Source organism: Camelus ferus, chromosome 15 (assembly GCF_009834535.1).
Source record: "Camelus ferus isolate YT-003-E chromosome 15, BCGSAC_Cfer_1.0, whole genome shotgun sequence".
Lineage (NCBI taxonomy): Eukaryota > Metazoa > Chordata > Mammalia > Artiodactyla > Camelidae > Camelus > Camelus ferus.
The window spans coordinates 25,245,894-25,269,879 of NC_045710.1; the positions used below are offsets into that span (position 1 = coordinate 25,245,894).

At 39.1% G+C, this 23,986-nt stretch overlaps 1 long non-coding RNA gene across 1 annotated transcript; it reads left to right on the forward strand.

The window, feature by feature from the left end:
* The first annotated feature begins 1,372 nt into the window (after positions 1–1,372).
* On the forward strand, positions 1,373–22,322 carry LOC116668845. Its single transcript, XR_004326039.1, has 3 exons — positions 1,373–1,383; positions 4,334–4,338; positions 22,131–22,322. It is a non-coding gene; the product is annotated as an uncharacterized LOC116668845 (long non-coding RNA).
* The last annotated feature ends 1,664 nt before the right edge of the window (positions 22,323–23,986 follow it).

The window sequence follows — 23,986 nt, forward strand, 5'->3', positions numbered from 1 at the left end:
AAATAACCCTTCATTCTGTACCTTTATCACTTAATATTGTCATCTTATGTCTTTTCCCTTTTATTGCAAAACTCGGTAGAGTAGCTTTTGAGTGCTACTTGCTATCCCTTACAGTTTTCACCTAGCCCTTCATTAATGAAGTTCCATTAGCCTTGAATGCTCATCATTCTACTCGAACTGTTTTTTTTTTTCAGGATTAACAATAAACTCATAATTAGTCATTTCGTTTCTCTTTGGGCTTCATCTTCCTCAATCTCCTTGCAATATACAGTACAGTTAACCCCTTCTCTCCTCTTGAATAATTCTGTTTGCTTTCATAACACCATGCTCTCTAAATTATCTTTCTACATTAAAAGAAAATCAGCTTTTTTGAGATATCATTCACATACCATGTGAATAATTTTTAGCCAATGGAATGTGAATTTAAGTTATGCATGCCATTCCAGGACTTTCCCATACACACAAAGCTATTTTCCATGCTATTTCCATTTTTTACTTGACTGTGAACCAGTAAGCCACCATGTTGAAGGTGGTGGAGGCACCAGACAGAAGGAGAAAAGAAAGGAGCCTGAGTCTCTGAATCGCTGCTTGGAGAGGAGCCTACTGCCACTAGGGAGCACTTCCTTGGACTTAATATGGGCAGGAAATACGTGCATTTACACTTAAGTTATTGTTCACTGTCAGGTTTGTTGTAATAGCAGCCAGTGTAAACTAAACTAACATAAGAATGATTATAGCAACTTACAAATGCTGCATCACCATATAAAAATCAGCTGTGCCAACATTCAGTATTTTTATATGCCAAATTCATTATTGAAAAGCAGTGTTTGATTTTCTTTACTCTATTACTGTAAGTAAATACTTTTATATATTAATTTGCCATTTGTATTTTTTTTGTAAATTACCCAATTATTTCTTTGTTAATATTTCTCTGAAGGTGTTTGTCTTCCCTTATAAGTTCTTTACATTTTAAGGACATAGCATTTTATCTGTCATAGAGATTACAAATTATTTTTCATGATTTTTTATTTTGTCATAATTTTTTTTTGGTGCTTAGACATTTAATAATTGTATATAGACAATTCCTTTATAGTTTTCTTTTATAATATTCCTTTATTGTTCCTACCTTTGCTGTCATTTCCCAGAAGTCCTTCCTGACTGAAGAATTATATTCTAGTAGTTTCATAAAATTTTTAAAACATTTAAATGCTCACTCACAGTATTGGTTAGATCTACAACTCTGAGTGGCTAGCCAGATCCCTACACTGTCCTGGGCAATCACATGGTGCCCCTCACAGCAGTCCTCTCTCAGTCCTTGTGTCCTGACCCTTGTGCCACTGGACCTGGAGCTGAAATCTCTGGGGTTAAAGAACTCTTCTGATCGTGGTCCAGTGCAATTAGAGATCTTAGCGTCTAAGGAAGTACTCTTCATTTACTGTCCTCCAACCCTGCCTACACTTACCCACCCACTTGTGTTTGGGGCTGAGGTGGAGAGGGAGGGAGGTCTTCGGCCCGCAGAGTGTGCTGATCTTTTCTCGTGTCCTGCTTCTCCCCCTCTGTTGCTGCAGTTGGGTTTGCTCACTGTTTTCAATGCACATGTCGAAGCCTCCAGGCACAGGCAGCCGTGTTCCCTGACTTGACATCTCATCCCTCATTCTTCCTCAGATCTCGTCAACCTGCACAGTCTGCTCCGCCAACAGCTGATAGGAGGATGACTGTGGGGAAGGCAGTGACAGCAATAGCTGTTCGGCATTTATTTTACCTTTGGTTTTTGCTGCACAGGAAATTCCAGGACTGATGAGGTCTGAGGTGCGGAGGAGACGTAGAGGAGCACTGGGTTTGGGGAAGGTGAGATACTCAGAAATCTGCACTTTCTCCTCCTCCAATACAATGATATTTGGGACAAGGGAGGTCTCTGGCAATGATTTAATGCCTCCTTTGTTTGCATGTTTGTCCATTAAACTAGCAGTGCTGACAGATACATGGAGAGTAGCATGTTGTCACTAAGGCTCAAATATTCCTGTTTCCTGTATATCATTCATAAGACTTTTGTAAATTCAGAGGCAAAACACGGAATCAGGTTCCTATCATCTGCATTCTTGCTTCTTCAATTGTTCTCATTACCAAAATGACTTCCCATAGCACCTGCTTCCACAGCTCAGTGCTGTGCAAGGAGAACCAGGTGGGAAGAAATGCTGCCCTGCCCTCCAGGAGTTTTTGATCCAAGACCAACTGCCCAGGGAGAGACAGACCTTATTTCTGTATCCTTTTCTTCTCTGTTACCTGCCATACAGCTTGTCCTCATGGATGGGGTACACAGACTTTATCCTCTGACCCACATCCCAGTCCTGTCTTGGTTATTTACTACCTATGTGACCTTGCAACTCATTTAACTCTTCTGAGTCTCTACTTCCTCATTTATAAAATGGGTACAACAGCGAAGCCTATGTTACAGGGTTGTTGCAAGATTAGACTTAGTGTTTATAAACTAAGCCTACAGTGAGTATTCAATTACTGGGAGTTGTTGGCATTTTGGAAAGTGAATCTAATGATATATGTGTGGACATCACATTCCTTGTGTAGGGATCGAATCGGTGCCCTGGATGAGTACAGAGGAGCTAAGTTTTGGAAATCTATCACTTCCGATTAATAGTCCTCTCATCCACTGCCCGGTCTGTATTCCTTCTCCATTGAATCAAGTTACGAAGCTAGCATAAAATGCTTATTAAGTTACCCACATAGTTATCTGTGGGATCGAGTCATAATACACATTATCTGGATAGGTTAGCCTGAACATAACATCTCAACCAAATTCTGCTTCTGGGTGACTTAAGCTACTGGACTTTTGATTAATTCCACTTAACCAAAGTTAATCATGGTTGCAGTTACTGTGCTGGTATAGCTTGTGGAGAGGGTTCCCTACGGACACATTTTTCTATTAAAAATGATGACTCTAAATATCATGTCCTTCGCTGCATTTATGTATGTAATAATTTAAGTTGCTAATTTGTTCATATAGGATTATCCACTCTAACTAAATTGAAGAACACTGTTACAGATTAAATGGTAATGATGTTTGATCCTTTTGCATAGTCAGTTAGTACTGGCTATACTTATGCTGGATGCCGCTCAAATAGAATGACTGATGGATGAGGTGGGTTTTTTCTTTCACATTGACTTGTCACCAATCTTGTAACTCCATGGGCCAATTTTCCATCAGTCTCATCAGATACACGCTCCTTTGATTTTCTTCTGAGCAGGAAACTGAATCTTCTGGTGTTGTCCTCATGTTCCTGCCCTCAGCCAGCTATCTCACAGTTCCTTAAAGCATGTGCATAGAATTCGTACTCCTCCACGTCCTTCCACTGGAACTCCATAATCCTGACCTCATTTCCAGTTTCCTCCTTCATCCCTCCATATATGAAGAAAAATGCCAACTGCCTAATGATGTGAGGGAAAAGTGGGGATAATTATTTGGAATTTTAAGCATTTTTCTTAAGAGTTTGAAGGTCCAGTATATTTTGAAAGGATAGGGCCATTTTTGGAAGAAGAGAGGGAAGATGGAATTCACAGTCTTGGCATCCTCTCACATTCCAGAAGCTGGAGCATGTATGCGTAGGGGGATTTCTTGCATCAATCATATTCTACCTCCTTTGTTGTTTGCCAATTAATGTATGAATTCCCGCAACACGATTATAAGTAACTTGGAGTCAAAGAATCTTTTTTAGAAATGTACTTGCCTCAGGATGCTTAGCATAGTGTAGGAAAATTGTAAGTACTCAGTGGATTCTTGCTGAATGGACTTGAGAGAGACTTTCTGCTTCTCACTGCCTCCCTAATGTCAAGTTGCCCAAAGCTGGTTCATGGGAACTTGTTCATATGTCTGCTCCATGGAAATTAAGGCAAATGCTTACAAGAAGAAGGGTCAATGAGGTACAAACAGAGTCAGATTGGAATACATGGACCATGCCCTTTTTGGATACCTCATGACTCCAAATACTTTTCATAATAGAAGCCCACTAACTTTTCCACTAAATGATGATGTGAAATCTGCTCCAAAATATATGAACTGCTTAAAAATAATGGCTCATAGAAGTTAAATGGAAAACGAAAAATTCCTGAGACAGAGCTGATGATGTCTGTTGCGTGGTAGCATGGGGCCCTTCAGGAGCTGTTTCGAGAATGGACACCTCCCTAACTAGAGCTAGGCTGGCAGATAAGCAGAACCGGCAGTCACCCAGGTGCAAGCCCAGGAAATGTACTTTGATACTGAGATTTGAGCCTATTTGCTGCAGCCTTAGCACTGTTAATTTATCACTTGGTGGCTAAGGAGTGCTGGTAAGCAAGGGGCTGTAGGAAAAGAGGTAGACGATGTATTTTATAATGAATGCACTATCTATTACTAAATACATTAGATCACTACTCACTGAGACACATTCTCCTCTTTGTGCCAGGATGGTCTTGGAAGTTGGAATTTCTGTTGTTCAGGTGATTGATTTATTTTGTCCTTCTGAAGCTTCTCTGAGGTGGTCTGGGATAAGCCTGGTGACCTGATAGAATTTGCTTGAAGCCGTTGCCTTAGTCATGGACTAAACGAGGCCTGTGCTGATTTGGTGCCTGTTTTGTGAGCTTGGTGGAAGATGGCAACATCACAGACATGTGGTCCTGGGTCCCACCTCTCCTGATGCTTTGTTTGTGACTGAAGCTTGTTTTTCTGACACTGTTTACCACTCCCCAACTGCAGTAGACCTTGCAGGGATGTACCAATGAAAGGCAAGGCAGACAAATTCTGCCCTTTTATGAAAAAGAAGGTGGTTATGGAGACTTGTGTGCAAAGCTGAATTGTGACATGTTTATGACTAAAAATACATACTGGCAATGCCATCTCCAGAGTGGGAAAGTTTTATTTTGTAATTTCCATAACTCGAAAGACTTGGTGGTTAAAAAAAAGACTTGGTGGTTTTTTCCTCTAAGTTTTCATGTATTGGTGTTCTACATCTGTTTGTAAAATGGTGACTGACCCTCTGGGAAGTATTATTTTGATGCCAAAAGACAGGTAAAACCCAGAATTCATAATTTTCTGACTAGAATCTTAAAAACCCTATATTGATAGTAACCTGATGAAGGACCAATGTACTGAGGTAACCAAGAGCTTTGTGACTTCATAAATGGGGGATATAAATGATGGTTTAGGAACCCTATAATATCAGGCCCTCTTGCTGGGGTCCCTTTAGTTTGCTGGTACATCTAGGTGGTACATTTCAGGCATCTGACAAAACTAGACTCTTTAGCTTAAATATTATCTCAATATACACTTTTTAAAAATTGTGTACTCCTGACTTTGGAGTATTATAACTTCTTTGGAATTTGATTATAAGTTCCAAGTTTTGATTATAAAATATCATTCACTAAAAAGGATAACATTTTAAAAATTATTCAATTTAAATCTTCATCCTTCACATTTTATGAATTTTTATAAAAATTAAACTGTTTAACAAAAAATCTACCAAAAAACCTCTTTAGATCACTGATCTCTTTTACTATTTATTTTGTTGAGATTCTTTCCCACTATTTCTTATTAAAATTTAGAGTGCCAGATTCCATCAGACCTTCACCATTTCATGTAAGCCTCCACCACACAGTAACAATGGACTGATTCATAAATGTTAAACAGTAGATTCATACATGAAAATGTAAGCCCTTATTTCTAAAGTTGAACAATATTAATACATTTAGCCTGAAGAAATTTATATTTCTGCAAGGACTCCATGCGTAATAGGTGTTAACCCGGTCACAAGTATATGGCTGGAAAGGCCCCCACCAGAGGCAGCCATGGCGGATCTTTGAGACCCTCAGGTACCCCTCTGTGCGTGGTTTGATTCTCCAATTTTACCTTCTCTCTGAGGCTGGACTTGGAGTTCTCGCTTAATTCCTTGGCTTCACTCCTGTACTTCTTAGGCTTGATGACCTGGGTCAGACTTTCAGGATTCCTGTCCTGGTCTCTGAGCTGCAGCACCAGCTATCCCTCAGATCCTGAAGGCCACATTTCCCAAGTCAGCAGGTGGCTGGGTCTGAATTCTGTTTTGCCACTGCTTGACTTGACTAGGCTTGGAGTTGGTTGTGCTCTGTGTCCTAGTTTCACTAAACTCCATGAGAGCAGGGTCTGACTCCTTGACAGTAGCAGTCTAACAATTTTAGAAACAAGCTATGGAAAGCAGAGGAGGGAGGTTCCAAAGGAATCTTAGAGTGAAAATTTTGGTACTGTCATAACACCTACACGTTTTCTTGGTCTTTAGTTTAAATTTTTGTTGCTGGGTTTACTTAAAGTGAGCTGCAGCTTCTTTCCTAATTTTCCTCTAGGCTTTAATTTACAGAATGGAGTGACATTCTTGCTCTTTACATTTTGGGGGAAGATGGAATAGAGTGATTGAATTATGAAAAAGAATAACAATCATTGTGAGGTAACCCAGTGATTTAAAGATTTGTGGCTTTGATTGGAGCCTATTTTGAAAGAGGATGGCTCACTAAGTATAGGCAAATCAAATCAGTGGACATTTTATTAATTTGTCTCATTAAAAAAAGAGTCAATCAGTATCATACCTCAAGGAATAGTCACATAAAATCAGATTCAAATATGACTAATTAAAAGGAATTTCCAAGAGTAACTCAGCATGATGCCAAATTAAAGAGCAGCTGCACCTGAGGAGCTAGGAACACTAAGGGAATTCAGGAGGAAGCTGTGCTTGGCACCAGCAAGCGCCTTGGGGAGTGAGACTCAAGAGATTAGAGTCAAGAAAAGTTGAATGAATTTTACTATTCTCAAAGGACAATGCTCAAAGAAGACAGAGTTAAACAGCAAGACGAGTCAGAAAAAGGTGTGTTAAGAGTGTTCTGAGGATCTGGGTCCCACTTGTGTTGATGACCTAGTGGGAGCTACGTAAGGTAGCACAGGGGACAGAAGGACCTGGAAGCCACAGAGGGCCAGGGAACTGAGAGAGGGGTGAAATTGTAGCCAAGAAAGGAATCCAGCTTGAAAGCTGAGAGAAACTGGATTAAGTAATAAACCAGCAGGACTGGAAGAAGATACAAATGTATCTTGGGCATCAGTGTTGGTATGTTGAAAAATGTAGGCTGAGGTTTGGGTGAGCTCTGAGGTGAATCTTGAAGGACTCATACAGAATAGACACTGAGCATGAACTCTGTGAGTGATTTCACTAGTTCTCTTCACACGTGTTTTGAGCATCCACTGTTTAACCCACACTAGAGTTGACATTCTGGGAAAATACAGAAGCAAATGAAACATATCTCTTGTCCCTATACGACTTTGTATGGTCAAGGCTTGGTATGGCTGGTACCTCACAGGCACTTACATATTTTTTGACTGTCTTTTTTTGTGTCTTGGCACAGTGGGGTGCTGGAATCAGCTCACATGGGCACAAGAGCTGTTTGTTGGCATCTCTTCCCAACTCTGTGTTCAGTGACATCATGCTGGAAGCTTAAATTTGACCGTGGTGGAAGTATTTTCATCACAGGGCGGAATTTTGGAATTAGTGTTTATCTGGTGGATGTGAATGGCTTTGTTATTTTTCCTATGAAAAGTGGAAGCACTGTGTTTCTTCCTATCCTTATAGAGGGTTCCATTCATAAGTTTATGCAAAGTGGGTCTTGGCCCCACCACCTCTCAGGTTAGACACTCAGGGTCATTTTGTATCTGTGATTTCAGATACACTAATTCGCTAACATTGAGATTAGAGCAGAAATAACCTCAGTGCTCTGGTAATGCCAATTACCTCTGAAACAGCCAGACTGAAGACAGATAAGAGTCCCCAGATGACTGATTAAAATATGGTATCCTGAAAATTAAATGTCTGATTTGAGTGCAGATGTAGCACAAAGATTTGTTATCTGAGTTGACTCAGATTGAATGCTAAAATTGGGGAAACTCACTAGGAATAATATAACTGTTATACTCCCCCTCTAGGAATGAAAAAGAAAGAATTTTATACTTCTGGGGCATGTTAAAGTCAGAAAAAATTGGGATTGAAATCTTTTACGTTGAGCTTTTAAGTCATAAAACTTACTAATAAGACAGCAGAAGTCAAATAGCAGAACTAAGGATGAAATTAAAATTTCTGTGATGAGACACCCTTAGTCTAATGTTACCATTTAATTTGTGCTTTTCAAATAGCATTATATATAACTCAATTTTTTTATAAGAGAGCAGCAGAACTTTCTGTGGTAGGCTCATTTCATTTTGGCCAATGCTTCTGTCTCCATGTGCTATCTAGAATTTTTGGGTAATGACCTATTTTTAAGGCATAAAGTTGGAAAAGATTTCAAGAGATTAGAAAATGAGTGATTTAACAAAATTGGTATCAGACTTGGCAGCGTGCTTTAAAGATCCAGGTTCTATTTTAATTAATGAAATATCAACATATGGATAATGTTGAGGAATGGACTAAAGAATCAAGAAAGGCATATTTGAATTGTCACTTGTTTAAGCTATATCCTAGATGCTAGAATGGAGGAAATGTCTGTCTTCCTAGAAGGTTATGAAACTATCATGCACTTATTTTTTTTTAATTAATAGTAAATAAAATATCATTTATTTATTTATATCAATAGTTGGTTTATGATATTTATATTAGTTTTGGGTATAAAACGTAGTGATTCAGAATTTTTATAGATTATACTCCATTTAAAATTATTATAAAATATTGGCTATATTCCCTATGCTGTGCAATGTATCCTTGTAGCTTATTTTTTACACTGGAGTTTGTTCCTCTGAGTCCCCTACCCTTAATTTTCTCCTCCCGCCTCCCGTCTCCCTGCTGCTAACCACTAGTTTGCTCTTTATATCTGTGAGTCTGTTTTAGAGGATAGTTTGCTCTGGTTCATGACCTTGGGGTCCAGTCTGTCACCTTTAGATCACAGGTTTACTTAACTTCTAGCTCCAGGTAGCTTTCAGCCACAGGTTTTTTCAGGTTCCTTGCACAGTTGTTAGACCCTCGTTCCAGTCTTGGCCTCGAGCACTGAGACTGCTTTGGCCTGCCACTCGTGGGGCACTTCTTGTCCTTTTATTCACTGGACTCTAAGACAACAGGCTACTTCTGCTAATTTCTGCTCCTGGATGTCCAAAGAACCAGAGAGTCTTTAGTGTATTATCTTTTATGTAATATATAAAGATTTATATGTTACATGAAATCATTATATGTATATACATATATGTGTTTGTATAATATATATATGAATATATACATACATGAATTCACATATATTATATGAATCTCTAGCACTTAGCTTCTAGCAGGATGCATGGCATCAAGTAGCCACATGTTAAATACTTATAAGATTAAAGTTGATTGCCAATGTTATGACCTTGGTTACTAATTATTCATAGTAAAAATTTTAAGCTACTGTATTGTTTTTCCAAATGAGTTTTTCTTTGTTAAGCACTGTAATTCTGTTTTTAGTTAAAATTATGCTGAAGCAAATTTACTTTTATGTTGGCAATCCAGACTCCATTCTTTGGCTTCAAATGAATCAAAAGGATTGTCTAGATTTTCAAAATCTTAAACAGGCTCTGAAAGAATCAACAAAGATACTAAATAAAACACTTACAGGATAAAATTTCCTTTTGGGAAAACGTAAAACAATTTTTTAGGAAGTCATTTGATAAATTTACACTCATGTGTTCATAGCTGGTAATCAGACTTGTGGAAACCTTCTGGAAACCTCAAAAATATGATAAACAATGTAATATTTATCTGAAATTTGAAGGAGCTGGTGTCAGAAAAAGAAAATGATACTTGTGAAGCCATAAACTTTGCACATAGAGTTGTTCTTAATGATCTAATATTAATTTAAAATAAATTTAATTATTAAGTATATGGACCATTATTTAATAAATTTTAGAAAAAAATAGATTAAAAGGATTGAGAAAAGGAAAGTGGTCGGGGATAGGGAAGTTCCTAATACCCTTTGACTCTCAAAAGTAATTAATGGTGCATACTTTTTTTTTTCTTTTTCATGTCCTTTTTCACTATGGGTTATACAAGATACTGAGTATAGTTCCCTCTACTATAAAGTAGGACCTTGTTGCTTATTTATTTTGTGTATAGTAGCTAGTATCTGCAAATCCTAAATTCTCAATTTATGCCTCCCCTTCCCCCCCAGTAACCATTAGTTTATTTTCTATGTCTGTGAGTCTGTTTCTATTTTGTAAATAAGTTCATTTGTGTCATTTTTTTAGATTCTACATATAAGTGATATCACATGGTATTTGTCTTTTCCTGGCTTACATCATTTAATATGATAATCTGCAGGTCCATCTACATTACTGCAGATGGCATTATGGCATTATTTCATTCTTTTATATGGCTGAGATATATATTTATATTTATATTATTTATATTTATATTTATATATATATATATCTCCAACAACTTCTTTATCCAGTCCTCTGTTGATGGACAATCAGGTTGCTTCCATGTCTTGGCTATTGTAAATAATGCTGCTGTGAACATTGGGGTGCATGTATCTTTCTGAATTGGAATTTTCTCTGGATATATGCCCAGGAATGGGATTGCTGGATCATATGGTAAGTCTATTTTTAGTTTTTTAAGGAGTCTCCATACTGTGTGTCTCCTTTTATGTTAAATGAGTGAATCTATGAAAATAACGTGTTCATCACTGAGACAGCCAGAAAAAGAGCAAGTGCTTCCATTACGATCAAGTGCAGGGTAGTCAGCTAGAGACTCCATGCACTAAGTCATAGAACATCAGTGCGTTAAAGCCAAGTATGTTCCTGTATTAGTTTCCTGAGCCTGCCATAACAATTAAACACAAATTTAAACAGAAATCTGTTTCCCCACAGTTCTGGTGGCCAGCAGTTGGCAGGGCCGAACTCCCTCTAGAGCCTCTTGGAGAGATTCTGTTCCTTGGCTCTTTCAGGTTCTGGCGGCCGCTGGCATTCCTTGGCTAGTGGTTGCAGCATTTTACATCACCTTCTTCTTCTCTCAACTCTATCTGCCTCTCTCTTGTAAGGATACTTGTGATGGCATTTGGTGTTTACGCACATAATCCAGGATAAGCTCCTTTCTTCAAGATTCTTAACTTAACCATATCTTTGGCCATGAAAGGTATATTCATTCTTTTGTCATGTAAGGTACTATTCACAGATTCTAGAGGTTTGAGCATTGTATTGATTTGCTAGGGCTGCTAAACAGAGAACCACATATTAGGTACCTTAAACCTCAGAAGTTCATTGTCTCACATTCCTGGAGGCTAACAGCCTAAGATCAAGGTGTTGGCAGGTTTGATATCTCCTGAGGCCTCCCTCTTTGGTTTGCAGACCACCCTCTTCTTATCATGTCCTTGTGTGTTCTTTCCTCTCTGCACTGTGTCCCTGTGCCCCATTTGTGTGTCCAAATTTCCTTTTCTTATAAGGACTCTAGTCAGATTGGCTCACCCTAAAGGACCCGCTTTAACTTAATTTCCTCCTGAAAGACCTTATCTCCACATGCAGTCACATCCTGACATACTGGGAGTTAGGACTTCAACATACAAATTGGAGGCGGCGGGCACAGTGCAGCCCAGACCAGACGTGAACACATCTTTTGGGGGCCACCATTCAGCCCACTACCAATGTGTAACTTTCAATTAAAATCATAAGAAAAAAATGTTAGATATAATCTACTGCGCTCTATTCACCAGTGCAGGCAAGTGTAATACATCTACATGGTAGTCTCATTAGTATGGCTGAAATTTCAAAGAAAAAGAGCTCTATCAGGAGCTTCTGACAATTAACTAGAAAAATCACTTACATGGAATAGTCATTTCTCAGTGAGGCACGATTAAATGTTAGCATGCTGCAAAATCTCATGCTGGTATTTATTTGGGAATATAAAAAAAACTTTCCCTTTCATTTATGGATTTATAGATACACTTGTGAAGATTACAACAGAAAAGAATTCTCCCTTGGTTAAAAGAAAGCATGTAATTTAAGTGGAAGCATAATTTATACTTTACGCTGCAATTGCCTGACTTTAATGAGAAAATAAAGTAAATTCCTATCTACTTTCCTGGGAATCATTCCAGCTCTCAGTAATCTGCTGCAGTGGGATGCCAGGAAGTGGCTGTTCATAGAGAGATGGCCCCGACGTCCACATCTATAAGCACAAATAGGTTGCTTTCTTAATAGCATTATCTTTGATTACAAAGAAAGTGAACTAATTTTAATATGTATATATATATATTTATAGAGATACATCATGCTGCCAGGACATCTAAGAACATAAAAATTACAAATATAAAACACTATACCAATTTCATAGAAAGTCCCTTGTCTTTGCACTTTGCTTCCTTCATATTTATTTATTCTTGCTCCAGACCTCAGACTCTTCTGCATTGCCCGTATGCAGTGGTTCCACTATCCCTTTCATTTCTTATCTCCATGGTTATCCTATTTACCTTCAGAATTATGAGCACAGGCTTGGGCTTCAAGTATAGAACAAACTCATTCAGTGTCAAGTGTTTCAGAATTCATGATAATTTGAACATGTACTGGGTTGAATAATGTCTCCCTCCCACACACACACAAATGTCTACCTGGAACCTCAGACTATAACCTTCTTTGAAAATAAAGTCTTTGCAGATGTAACTGGTTAAATCAAGATGCTGGATTAGGGTGAGTTCAATGACTGGGGTTTTCGTAAGAATCAATAGAGACACAGACAGGAGAGAAGGCCATGTGAAGATGGAGGCAGAGAACTGAGTGATTGATCTGCAGGTCAAGGAATATTAAGGATTAATAGCAACCACAAGAGTCAGAAGATTCAAGGAAGCAGTCTCCCCTAGAGGCTTTGGAGAGTGGATGGTCCTGCTGATGCTTTGATTTCAGACTTCTGGCCTCTAGAACTGTGAGACGATAAATTTCTGTTTTAAGCCACTCAGTTTGTGGTAGTTTCATATGGGCCACCTAGGAAACAAATACAGAACATGAGTGTGATAATTTGAACCTATGAAGAAAGTGTACTCCAGACAAAAGTTACTAGAGATGAGCCTAGACAAAATATAATTAGTGTTATCCCAGAGCAGAGGCATTCTTTTTACAGCATCTTTGTCAAATGGTCACCTAGCCCCACCCAGAGATGAAGGGTACTGCATTTGGGGGAAGCTCTAATTGTTAGTGACCTAACACCTGCCTTCCTGTAATTCCACTGAGTCTAGTTGCACCCTCTACTTAAAACTCTTGACCCCTTTTTTGATGTCATTTGAAATATTTTCAAAGTCTTCAATCACCTCTTAATTTGTTCTTTTTTGTGTTAGTCAGTTCAATTTCTCCCAATATATGCAATGGATTCTAAATTCCTAACCATTATGTATTTCCTCTCCTGTATACACCTTATTTTGGCAAATGTTCTTCTGAGGATCAAATACATTTTTCCTGATGAAGTTTGACTAGCCCAGAGAAGCCTGGAACTAATTCTTCCTGTAATTTGGGCATAAAAATTGTATCTTAAAGCTAAGGTGAAATTCAGAGTTTTTAACCAACACCTTATATACTTGGTCAATTAATCTTTTATTGTACAATTAATACATGAATCAATTATTCTGGTAATAGTTTCACACCATAGATAAATATGTAGAATCAAACAAGAGAGACCCTTCCCACCTCTCCCTTCTAAACACTTATACCTAGAGATAAGCATTCAACAATTTGGAATTTGTCTTTCTGGTTCTTATTTTATGTGTTTAAATACGTACACACCCATATGCGTGTGTATGTACACATCAATAGTCTTATAAAAGTAGGGTATTGCTTTGTGTGTTTTCTACATCTCAACTAATTCTTTTATACTTTTCTCAGCTAAATGATTTGTCTGGAGCATTTAAAAGCCACATATATTGCTGGTGAAATTTCGGTACTAAATGCAAGATTTTTGATACTGAATTCAAGACATTTAAAAATGTCTTTTTGTGTTTGCATTTTGTGTTCATCAATATCATTTAAAATTTTAACTTGTGTATCTAACACATTGGTAATCTCTTTCAGTTTTGTGCACGTTAAATTTGAAAAGCATACTTCTACATCTTTGTGTAAGTCACTAAAAAAATTATTGACCAGAATTAGACCAAGGGTAAATTATCTTGTTAGAAATCTACTTTGGGTAGTACTGCATTATTAATCAACATTATTAACATACAGTTATTTAAATAGTAGCAAATCCAGGTACCATGCAGTTAGTTGTATCAGCTCAGGATTTTGAGATAATGTGATTTTATGTTTTTGACTTCAGGTCTGTGGGCTAGTGCAGAAAGAGGTCTGTCTGTGTTGTTCTTTCTCAGAATAGAAATAGAAAACTTGGATCCAAAGAACCTGACCACTTAAGTGCCACCTCAGATTGTGAAGAGTCCCATTAGTTTCACAGATCCTTACCTGTGACTTGCTAAATTCAAATTGTGAAGAAGGCAAGGACAAATGCAGTAAGATTTCACTTTACAAGGAATGGTTAAAAATGTGAAAAGGCAGGTGTGTTCTCTCTAACATAATAGTTATGGGAAAATCTTTCTTAGTAGTCATGTCTCAAAATTTGCTTCTTGAACCATTGAACAAGGCAATTTTATACCTACCTTCTGGAGTGTGTGTTGTTTTTTTTCTGAAGGGAGGTAAATGATATGTTTATGTTTGTTACCTGGACAATGAACAGTTTCTCCACCCTGAGTTTTGCTGCCAAACTGATTTATTTAGTAATGGATAGACTTTCTGTGTTAGTTGGGAATCCTGGTAGAAAGCAATAGAATCAGACCCTGACTGGAGAATTTACTTGAGGGATGTTAGTAGGGAGGGGAATATTGTGAGAAGAGGGGTGGCAGGTGGTAGGTAGGGGTGCTGTCTAAAGAGTCAGGGGCATAGCAAGCTGTCCACAGCCATAGTGACCTGGGTGGAGCACTGCCACTGCTGCCACCCCTTCCACAGCCACCAGGGACCACCAACTGCGCCTCTGCCTCTTGACCCACCTCAGGGTGGGGTTCAGGGTCTTGAGAGTGGCTTCTGATCGGCCAAGCTTATATCATGAGCTTTCTCCCAGCTCTACCTGGGGGAAGGATCTGCTCCCCTCTTCTTTCATAAGGAGAAGCAGAAACCTGCTTATGTTCATTTTCTAGGGCTGCAGTAACAAAGCACCACAGATCAGGGGGCTCACACAACAGAAATTTATTTTCTTGCAGTTCTAGAGGCTAGAAATCCAACATCAACACGTCTGCAGGGTTGGTTCCTTCTGGGGGCTGTGACGGAAGGATCTGATCCAGGCGTTTCCCCTCATTTTGTAGACGGCCGTCTTCTCTCCATATCTTTGTCTTCCCTCTGTACATGTCTGTGTCTCAGTTTCCTCTTCTTACAAAGGCAGCATCATATTGGATTAGATCACCCTAATTACCTCATTCTAATTTACATCTTTAAAGACCTTATCTCCAAATGCAGTTACATTCTGAAGTACTAGGGATTAAGTCTTCAACATACGAATCTGTGTGTGTGTGTACGTGTACGTGTACGTGTGCGTGGACACAGTTCAGCCTGCAACACTGGCATTGTTCTTCCATTGACACGTACCATGTTCAGGAGAAGTGACTCTCCCAGAATAAAAACTGAAAACTGGGTGTCCTTACAAAGAGGAATCAATTCTAGGCAGCTGAAAATAGTAAATATCATTCTACCTTTTTTGGTAACCATAGTCATGGAAGTAAAAAAAAAAAAATTTTTTTTTAATTACAGGAAAATACTATATACAGAAAACTTGAAAATCTAAAAAAAATCAACCACATGTAATGTTCAGTGTTGGCAAAAATGCAAGAAAATGAACATGCTCTCTCTGCTGGTGGGAACACAGGCTTTTCTCCACCTTGCTATCAATCTACATTTATATACTGCTAAAGTGGAGTTGTGCCACTTAAAACTCTCTCCAAGAAGAAATTTGCTATTCAGTCGTAAGGAGTGCGGTTAGCAGACCATTTCCTGCTGTTATTGGCTTCAGGATGCAGTTCAGCTTTCAAGCTGTGGCTCTGCTCTTTTGGGCAGCCTCCAGCCAGTGCGTGAGCATAGCAGGGGGTACAAGGGCCTGGCCATTTCTGTTCAACACCAGCCTCCCCTCATAGCAGTCTCTGCTTTGGAGCTGCCGTTCAGTTTGTCTGAGACTTGGTCAGATTTACATGGTGATCTGAGCTTCACTCTGCCCCAGTCCTGCTGCCTCTTTTTATCTTTCACGGGTGTTATCTTCCCCAAAGCTTCTTTCACTTCTCGTTTTATCTCTGCTGCATTCCAGGGTGCTCAACTCACACACACATACACTCACAGCACATACATTTAGTAGCATTTTTATTCATTTTCTCGCCGTTCTTATTTTTCATAATTCTGTGTAATTCCAGTCATGGATTTGCAAGTCTTTGTACTTTTCAATTGTGTGAAATGAACCCTGTGGTTTAATGTAATATTATGTGTTTTCTCTTTCACTCTCTTATCCTTAGTGACATCATGGAAATTTTGTTGTATTTTTTCCTGAAATCAGTTAAATTGTATTATTAGCCATTCACAATCTTCAAGCCTAATTTGGGACCACTTAATTTAGTGACTCATTTAGGGCCCAGACAGAAAATAGGGGAGAGAGAAAGAGACAGACAGAAAGTAGGGCAATGTCCCCCTCTGAGTATTTGTATGGTAGAATATAAAGCTGGATGACTGTTGGTGACCGTGGTCTGGGCTGTGAACTTATGAGCAGAAGGACTGCAGCTAGAAGGAAGAATCAAGCGCATAGGGAAGAGCAGACTGAGAGAGAGTCTGTGCTGGTTCCCTACAAAAGGACTAAAGGACTCTTTGGTCCAGACTGGGTCAGGACACCCAGCCCCAGCTCCTGAGTCTAGGCTGATCTTCACTCTGGGTTTGGTGCAACCCTCTAGAGGTCTTCTAATGAATTCCCTTGACTTTGCATAATTAGTTTAAATTGGATTGCCATGACTTACAACTCAGAAAATTTTCACTGTCACAGCACATAAGCACTTTGCATAACATAGTAAGCATTCAGAAAATTTTAGTAAAGCCTACATCTTGCATTTTTTTCTGTCTTTTAACTGTTTCTTCTTAGTGGTCACAAAACCTCTTTTATTATTTGAATTCATAGAGTCTTGAGCTGTAGTTATATGGCAATGCTAAACATAATCTTCTGCAACCTATTGTCACTTATAAAATATGACTTAGCAAAAATAATAACAGAGGGAGGGAGAGAGAGGGAGAGGGAGAGACCATGCTTTTACTATTAGACTAAAGGACAGATGTTCCTCTTCATTAAAGAATCAGGTTTTAAATAAAGGACTTTTGTTTACCTGAAGAGTTCATTTCCTGGTTACTCTTTGGTAGGGCAAGTTTCTAGATTTACCATGGGTCAGAGGAACTATGTAGAAACAGCTTCCTTAACTGAGCTCTGAAGCTGTACATAAGCCAGCAGAGAAAGTGTCAACAGAGTTTGAATTACCTGAGAAGGAGGGTGACATTCTTTTACTTGGATGAGGTCCCTAGACCACCTGGGAACATGGGTTTCTGCACGGAGTCCCCAAATGGGCTGTAATATTCTGCAGAGAATTCTGGAGGCAAAAATTCTGAGGGATTAAAATTGGTAGACATGGATGTGTCCCTTCTTATAATGATCTAATCCTTCAAATACACTGAATAAACCTGGATCTCTGAGGATAAAGTGCTCCGTTTGACCTCAAACACCATGAGGGCAACTTCGGTCCTAGGCTGCAATCCAGGGTATCTTCCCTTCCCTGGCCAATACCATGCTAGATTTCCTCTTTGCTAAGAGATGAGCTTTGATTTTCACCCTGCTTGTTCCAGGTGTCTCACACTCACAGGCCTCTCTGAAGCCTTCCTGTTGATCCCTGAGGGCAGGCCTCATCCTGCATCTGGAAGTCCATGCTCTGACCATATGTCTTGGAGTCACCTTCCAAGTTCTCTGAGATGGTTCTGTTGCATCTTGGCAGTAGTGTCTTATCCTTTTTAATCTTGTCACTCTCTGCAGCAGGTCATTGGGGCCCTAAGCTTGTTCTCCTGAGCATTTTGTTGCCATTTGGAAATGAGTGAGCTCTGCCTTTCTGCCTTTTGCAGCTGTCACGTTCAATGATTCCAGACTCCCTCTCTGATCCTGGACCCTGTGAGTGGAAAATCTACGACTAGGGAGAATACAAGGTGGTGGTGTTTTCCAAGTGTGTGAGGACTGTATTTTATCTGTTAATTCATGAAGATGGTGCCCACGAGGGCCAGAGGGACCTTCTCATTGTCTCCAGGCCCTTTTAACAGCTGACAAAAACCAGATCTTGTAAATAACAAAGAAGATAGGGTTTCCTATATACAGCCAATGCAGCTCATGCCCAGGGCCTGTGAGATCTGATGAGATTATTTCTCAGCTGTTATATTGAAGCTACATGGTTAATGATGTCACTTGGTCATTGATAGAAAAATGTGTACTTGACTCTTAAATGTAATGTCTAAGACAAGATAATTTCAAGCAAATCTCACTAAGTCTTGGTTACCTACTAATGGAAGAAGACAAAGAGATGGCTTATTTTGGAACAAAGTGAATAAGGCATCATCCTGCTTGGCCAATAGCTCATACAAACAACTCAGAATAGTGGTGGACACAGGGCTTTGGAGGTCCTTTTCCCGGCTTTCATGTCCAGTTCTGACCCTTTCTGATTACATGACTCAACCCCTCTAAACTGGCAACAGGCATACTTACAAGATTTTTGCTGGAATTAAACGTGGTAATACCTATAATTCTAAAATAGTTATAGTATTACATTATAAATCCAAATATTTATAAAACATCTTGCTTATTGTTCCGTGCTTCATAGAGGGTAATTTATTCATAGAAACTTCTTGAGCACCTACTGTACACAGTGCTGTGGATGAGAGGACAGAGGAGTCAAAGCTCTTGCTTCAAGAAGGTTACAGTCTAATCGAAGGGACAGTGTGGTAAGGGCAACCCCAGCGAGAGGCATAAGAAAGTATAAAAGCACACAGGAGAGACACAGCCATGCTGGAGATGGAGGTGGGATCAGGGAAGGTTCATGGGAACAACTGCCTGCGTTGCGAATGAGCCACAAAACAATGAATAAAGATGCGATAAAGACGATGTCACATTTAGTATATGTGAGTGTTCTTTACTTTTTCTTTTCTTTAAGTCACATTGAATCACCAACATTTTTCATATTTTTGGCCAATTATTGGTGGTTCCAGAACTCAATTTGTTGGTGTTAAGGAAGAAGGAATCAAATTTATGGACCATTGTGTGTTTATAATTGCATATTAAAATTCCTCAGATTGATCTTTTAAAAACCAACCACTAAAAGATGGAGAAGAAAAAAATAAGACTAGGAAGACATTAAAAGTGGGAAATATCAGGTGTTATGAAATTAGACTCTAGGACGTATAGACTGGAGGGAAAATTAAGGTAGTAAATATTACTGGTGTGTCCACATGTTTTAAATCTTGCTTTCCTGAGGTGGAGGCTGCCTAGCAACAGAGCCACCACTCGGCCCACTCTCCACAGCTGGTCAGCCCTTAGGGCCTGCAATTGCCAAGCTCAGTGGTTACAGTTTAAGAAGGCGCCAGCTTAGAGCAGTTTAGGGATTACTTATAACTAAGTGTCTTAAAACCCAGGGACACGCAGAGCCCAGAAGGCTCAAGGCAGAGCTCTGGGAGTCAGTTAATAACACGCTGCTTTGTAGCCAGTTAAATAGATTTTTGTGGACTAACCTTGGAACTTTATCATCCTTTATAACTTTTGATAATGGGTAAATTCATTCTGACTACCGACAGGGCATTCAGAACATAATTCACCTATAAGATAGAGAAACTTAACCATGTTTTTTTCAGGCCGTGAGGTAAGTCTGGGGAATTCGAGTCTGTATCTCAAATGCATAAGCACCATTTAGTGGTTTTTTTCCTTCATTTTTGTGCCCTGTTGTTAGTACATTTCCTGAGTATTGCACCTCTAGAATCCTCTCAATGCTTTTTTAATTAACAGTTTGGTTGAATAACAAGTCAAGTAGCATTGATAAGATTAAGTGTATAGGGAGGGCACTTTGCTGAGCAGGTTTATCAAATAGAGTTCTGAATTTCAGGATGCTTGCACCATAATATTTTTCCAAGAACAAACCAACACTTGCCAGGCCTTCAGGAAATCCAAACATCTGGATTAAAAAAAAATGTCAGGAACGATCAATCATCCAGTTTTGTCAACATGATGGCAAAGCCCTAGATTATTGAAAAGATTTCCAACCAGATGTTATATAGTCTGTGGATGTATCTAGAATCAAAACTAAAAACACAGACCAAGGAGTAAAACACTTCAGCCGTTTTCCATTGGGTCCATTGCATGCCTTTTTGCTTCTTGAGTTGAAACAAGGAGAAAGTTAAGTTCAGAATTTGTGGAGATAATGGAGGCTTTTTCCTTACAGTAATCTGAACGATAGTCATTAAAGACTGAGTAAGAAATATTTAAAGAGTATGTTAGGAACACAACTAGGTGCTCACAGAAAGCTGCATAGAATTCTGGGTAAGTGCAGCGTGTACTCTTTATTTGGGATTGTACAAACTGAGAAGCAGTCTTTTTACATAAAATCAAATGGAATTTTTTGGTATTATTCTAGCTAACAACTCTATTTTTGAAATGTTTTTAAATAAATGTATTAATTTTATAATAAAGCAAAATCCTTTTAAGTGCTAATAGCTACCCTTTATTGAGCACTTACTAAGTGACACTGTACTAAATATATTTCCTGAAATAAACCTAGAAAATAGATACTGTTGATATCCTTCTTTTGCCGAGTAGGGAACCGAGGCACTAAGAAGTCCACTAATGGACTCAAGACTTCACAACTCATAAGCAGTAGAGTTGGGATTTGAAGTCAGGGAGTTCATCTCCAGAGCCTGTCCTGTTCACTCAGCTAGCCTGTCTCTGTTCTAGCAGCCTGGCCCTGGGAACCTGAGGCAACTCTGAAGTGGGGCCAACAAGATCTTCAGTAGAACAGCTGGCAACAACAATAATGGCAGTAATAATGGTTGGCAAATATTGAGGACCTAATGTGTTGTAGCTATTTTATTTTTATCTCTAATTTCCAAACTCTTGTTACGTTAATACATTGTACAGATAAGGAGTCTTCGATATGGAGAAATTGGGTAATGACCAATATCACCAGGCTCTTCAGTAGAAGCCAGGAGTGTTTCCTGGTCTGGGGTTAGATTATTAAGATATTAGATTCATGCTCCCTCTCTGCCTTCACTCCTTGCAGTTCTCACCTGTGTTTCGGGGTCCTCTGTGACTCAGGTACCCATGAGATCTTCTGGGTGTCTCCTCTGACCACTCTTCTCAGCCTTCCTACATCCCTTTTAGGCTGCCCTCTCTGGTCCCACTCATAGACTGATTTTTAGGAGTGTCTTATTCCATTTCCTCAGGGCTTTGTGCTCAAGAACACAGCTGTGGTTGCCTTGGGGGTACTGGGCTTGGATTTCTCTTCAAGATAGAACCTGATGTTCAGATATGGGGAGTGCAGTCAGCTGACAGCCTCCAGCTGCTAAAGCCTTCAGGATCCACTTCAGTTTTCTAGCTGAAGCAATGCTCTTCTTGGGCGATGACTAGCCAGCGACTAAGCACAGAGGCACCAGGAGCTGGCCGTCTCTGCCCGATAAAGCATTGCTCCACTGCTCCCTCATCGGGTTGGCAAAAGGCTTTGTCAGATCTGTGTGGTGGTCTGATCTTTCCATCTCATCCCTTGTTATTTCTCACAGGCATTAACCCAGCTTTTCTCTAATCACAACCCAATAAACCTGTTCCTCTCCTAAGTTCATCTTACTGCCCACTTCCCAGGAGAGGACCCATTGGCTCTACAACTAAGTGAGTAATCTCTCCAGGGCGGAAGATGAGTTTAAGGGTGGTGGTATGCTACCCATTACTCACTGACAGGAGGTTAAGCATAGAGTGAGAAATATGAATGGAAACCTTAGAGGGGAGGGGGAGAGAGAGAGAGAGAGAGAGAGAGGGAGAAGAGGGGGGAATGAGAGAGACAGTAAGTACAAGTGGGTGGTGAGCTCAAATGAAGACTTTTAGGTGGGTATCTAGTCTATTCTGTTTATCCATAGGTCTGTCCTTTAGCCCTTCTCTATTTACCCCTAAACCATAGCATTGAGGAATATTGTAATTCATAGGCTGAAATAAGACCAAAAAACCCACCAAAAATACTAACTTAGTTATTTTACTGTCATTCTATAGTCAAATTTCAAGTACTCATAAAGTGCCCACAACAGAACCTGAGACACAGTAGTGAGCTCTCAGTAAATATTTGTTGAATAAATGGAAGAATGAATAAAAGTTTTTTTAAAAATTCAACACATTATACTTTTGAGCCAGTGAAAAGAGTTCTCTAAAATGGCTAATCGTGACAGTTGTCGATAGAAAATTTTCAGACCGAATGAAGGGAAATCTTCATTTTGTACACAAAGCCATTTTTTCCTAGCCAGACAGTATCTCACAGCATGGTTAACAACTGAAAGCTCGTGCAAAGAAGTGGACTCAATTCCTGCCTCCTGGGACTTGCATTGTAATAGGGCTTCCTGGTCAAATGAAGTCAAGTCATTGTAGCAGCTGAGGAACCAAGGGGTGGCTTATGAGGAAGGGAACCCCAACACAATCCAAATGCTCGTACAGTCTAAGAAAAATAGCAAACTTTCTATGTATACTGGTGTCACATTGTATAACTACCTCTTCAAATCAGAAAGCTGCCCAGAAGCCCTTCCTGTTCAGAAAATCTGGAGATGCCTCTGCACTCTTCTAAAAAGTGTGTGTGGCCTGAATGGGTTGGAGGTTGTGCTGGCAAATTGGAGAACTGTCAGGGAAGTGCCTTGGATTCTCAAGGGGAGGCAGTTATGGGATTGCAGTTAAAGGCGGGAAGGACACTTGAGAGGCTCAGATGACATTGGATTAAAGTTCTGAGACACAGCCATTACTAATGCCCCTTGTAAATTGTAATTGGTGTAGGAGTACAGCTGTGCAAAATTTCTCATATAATCTTACTTCGATTGAGTGTTTGGTGATGCAGTAGAAGACATAAGTATATCTTATCCTATTTGAGAAAGAATTTAGACAGCAATACAGTTTTGTTACAAATTGGAGCAACTTGCAGTTTGAGGAAGCCAATATAAAATGGTAGAGAGGGCAAAAGGTAATGGTGAGTAAAAGAAAATGGAACAAATATGTTTTCATTGTATCAGATTGAAAATCACTAATGTAATAGTTCTTCTATAACTAAATAAAATATTCTTACATTAATTTATCAAATTGCAAGATCATTTTACACAGTTTGAAAGTGAAGGGTCTCATTGGCAAGGCAAAATGGGCTGTTTCAAAAGAAAAAAAACACTCACTGCAGAAAGAACATTAGAAAAGGACATGTGAGAAATAATATAAGGGGGGATAGTCAACTATGGCAAATATTTCATTCCAATATAATACAGCAGAGTTGATTTAAAGGAAATTGATAAGAGTAAAATAAACTTAAATCTGAGATGTCAATCTTTAAAGACTGTAATTTTTAAAGTAATGCCAACTAAATCATTTGTTACTGATGTCAGAACATTCAGGTATTTGAGGAAAATGTCATTTTAAAAATTATGCTTCTACTACATACTGCTTATGAATTATTCAGTAAACATGTGGGGGTGATATTGTTTACAACACATTTCCTGCCAACTTCTGTTTTTCACTATTTTTTTTAAACTTGAGGCAGCTTCTCAGTGTAATCGGTAATAGAAGCAGATGGCACTTCTTTGACCCTTCTTGGCAATCAGTTATTTGCAAGATATGGGGACAGACAATATGCATTAAAATTAGCCCCATCTTTCTTAGCTGCCAAAGAGTAGACTTGGTCATAAAATTTG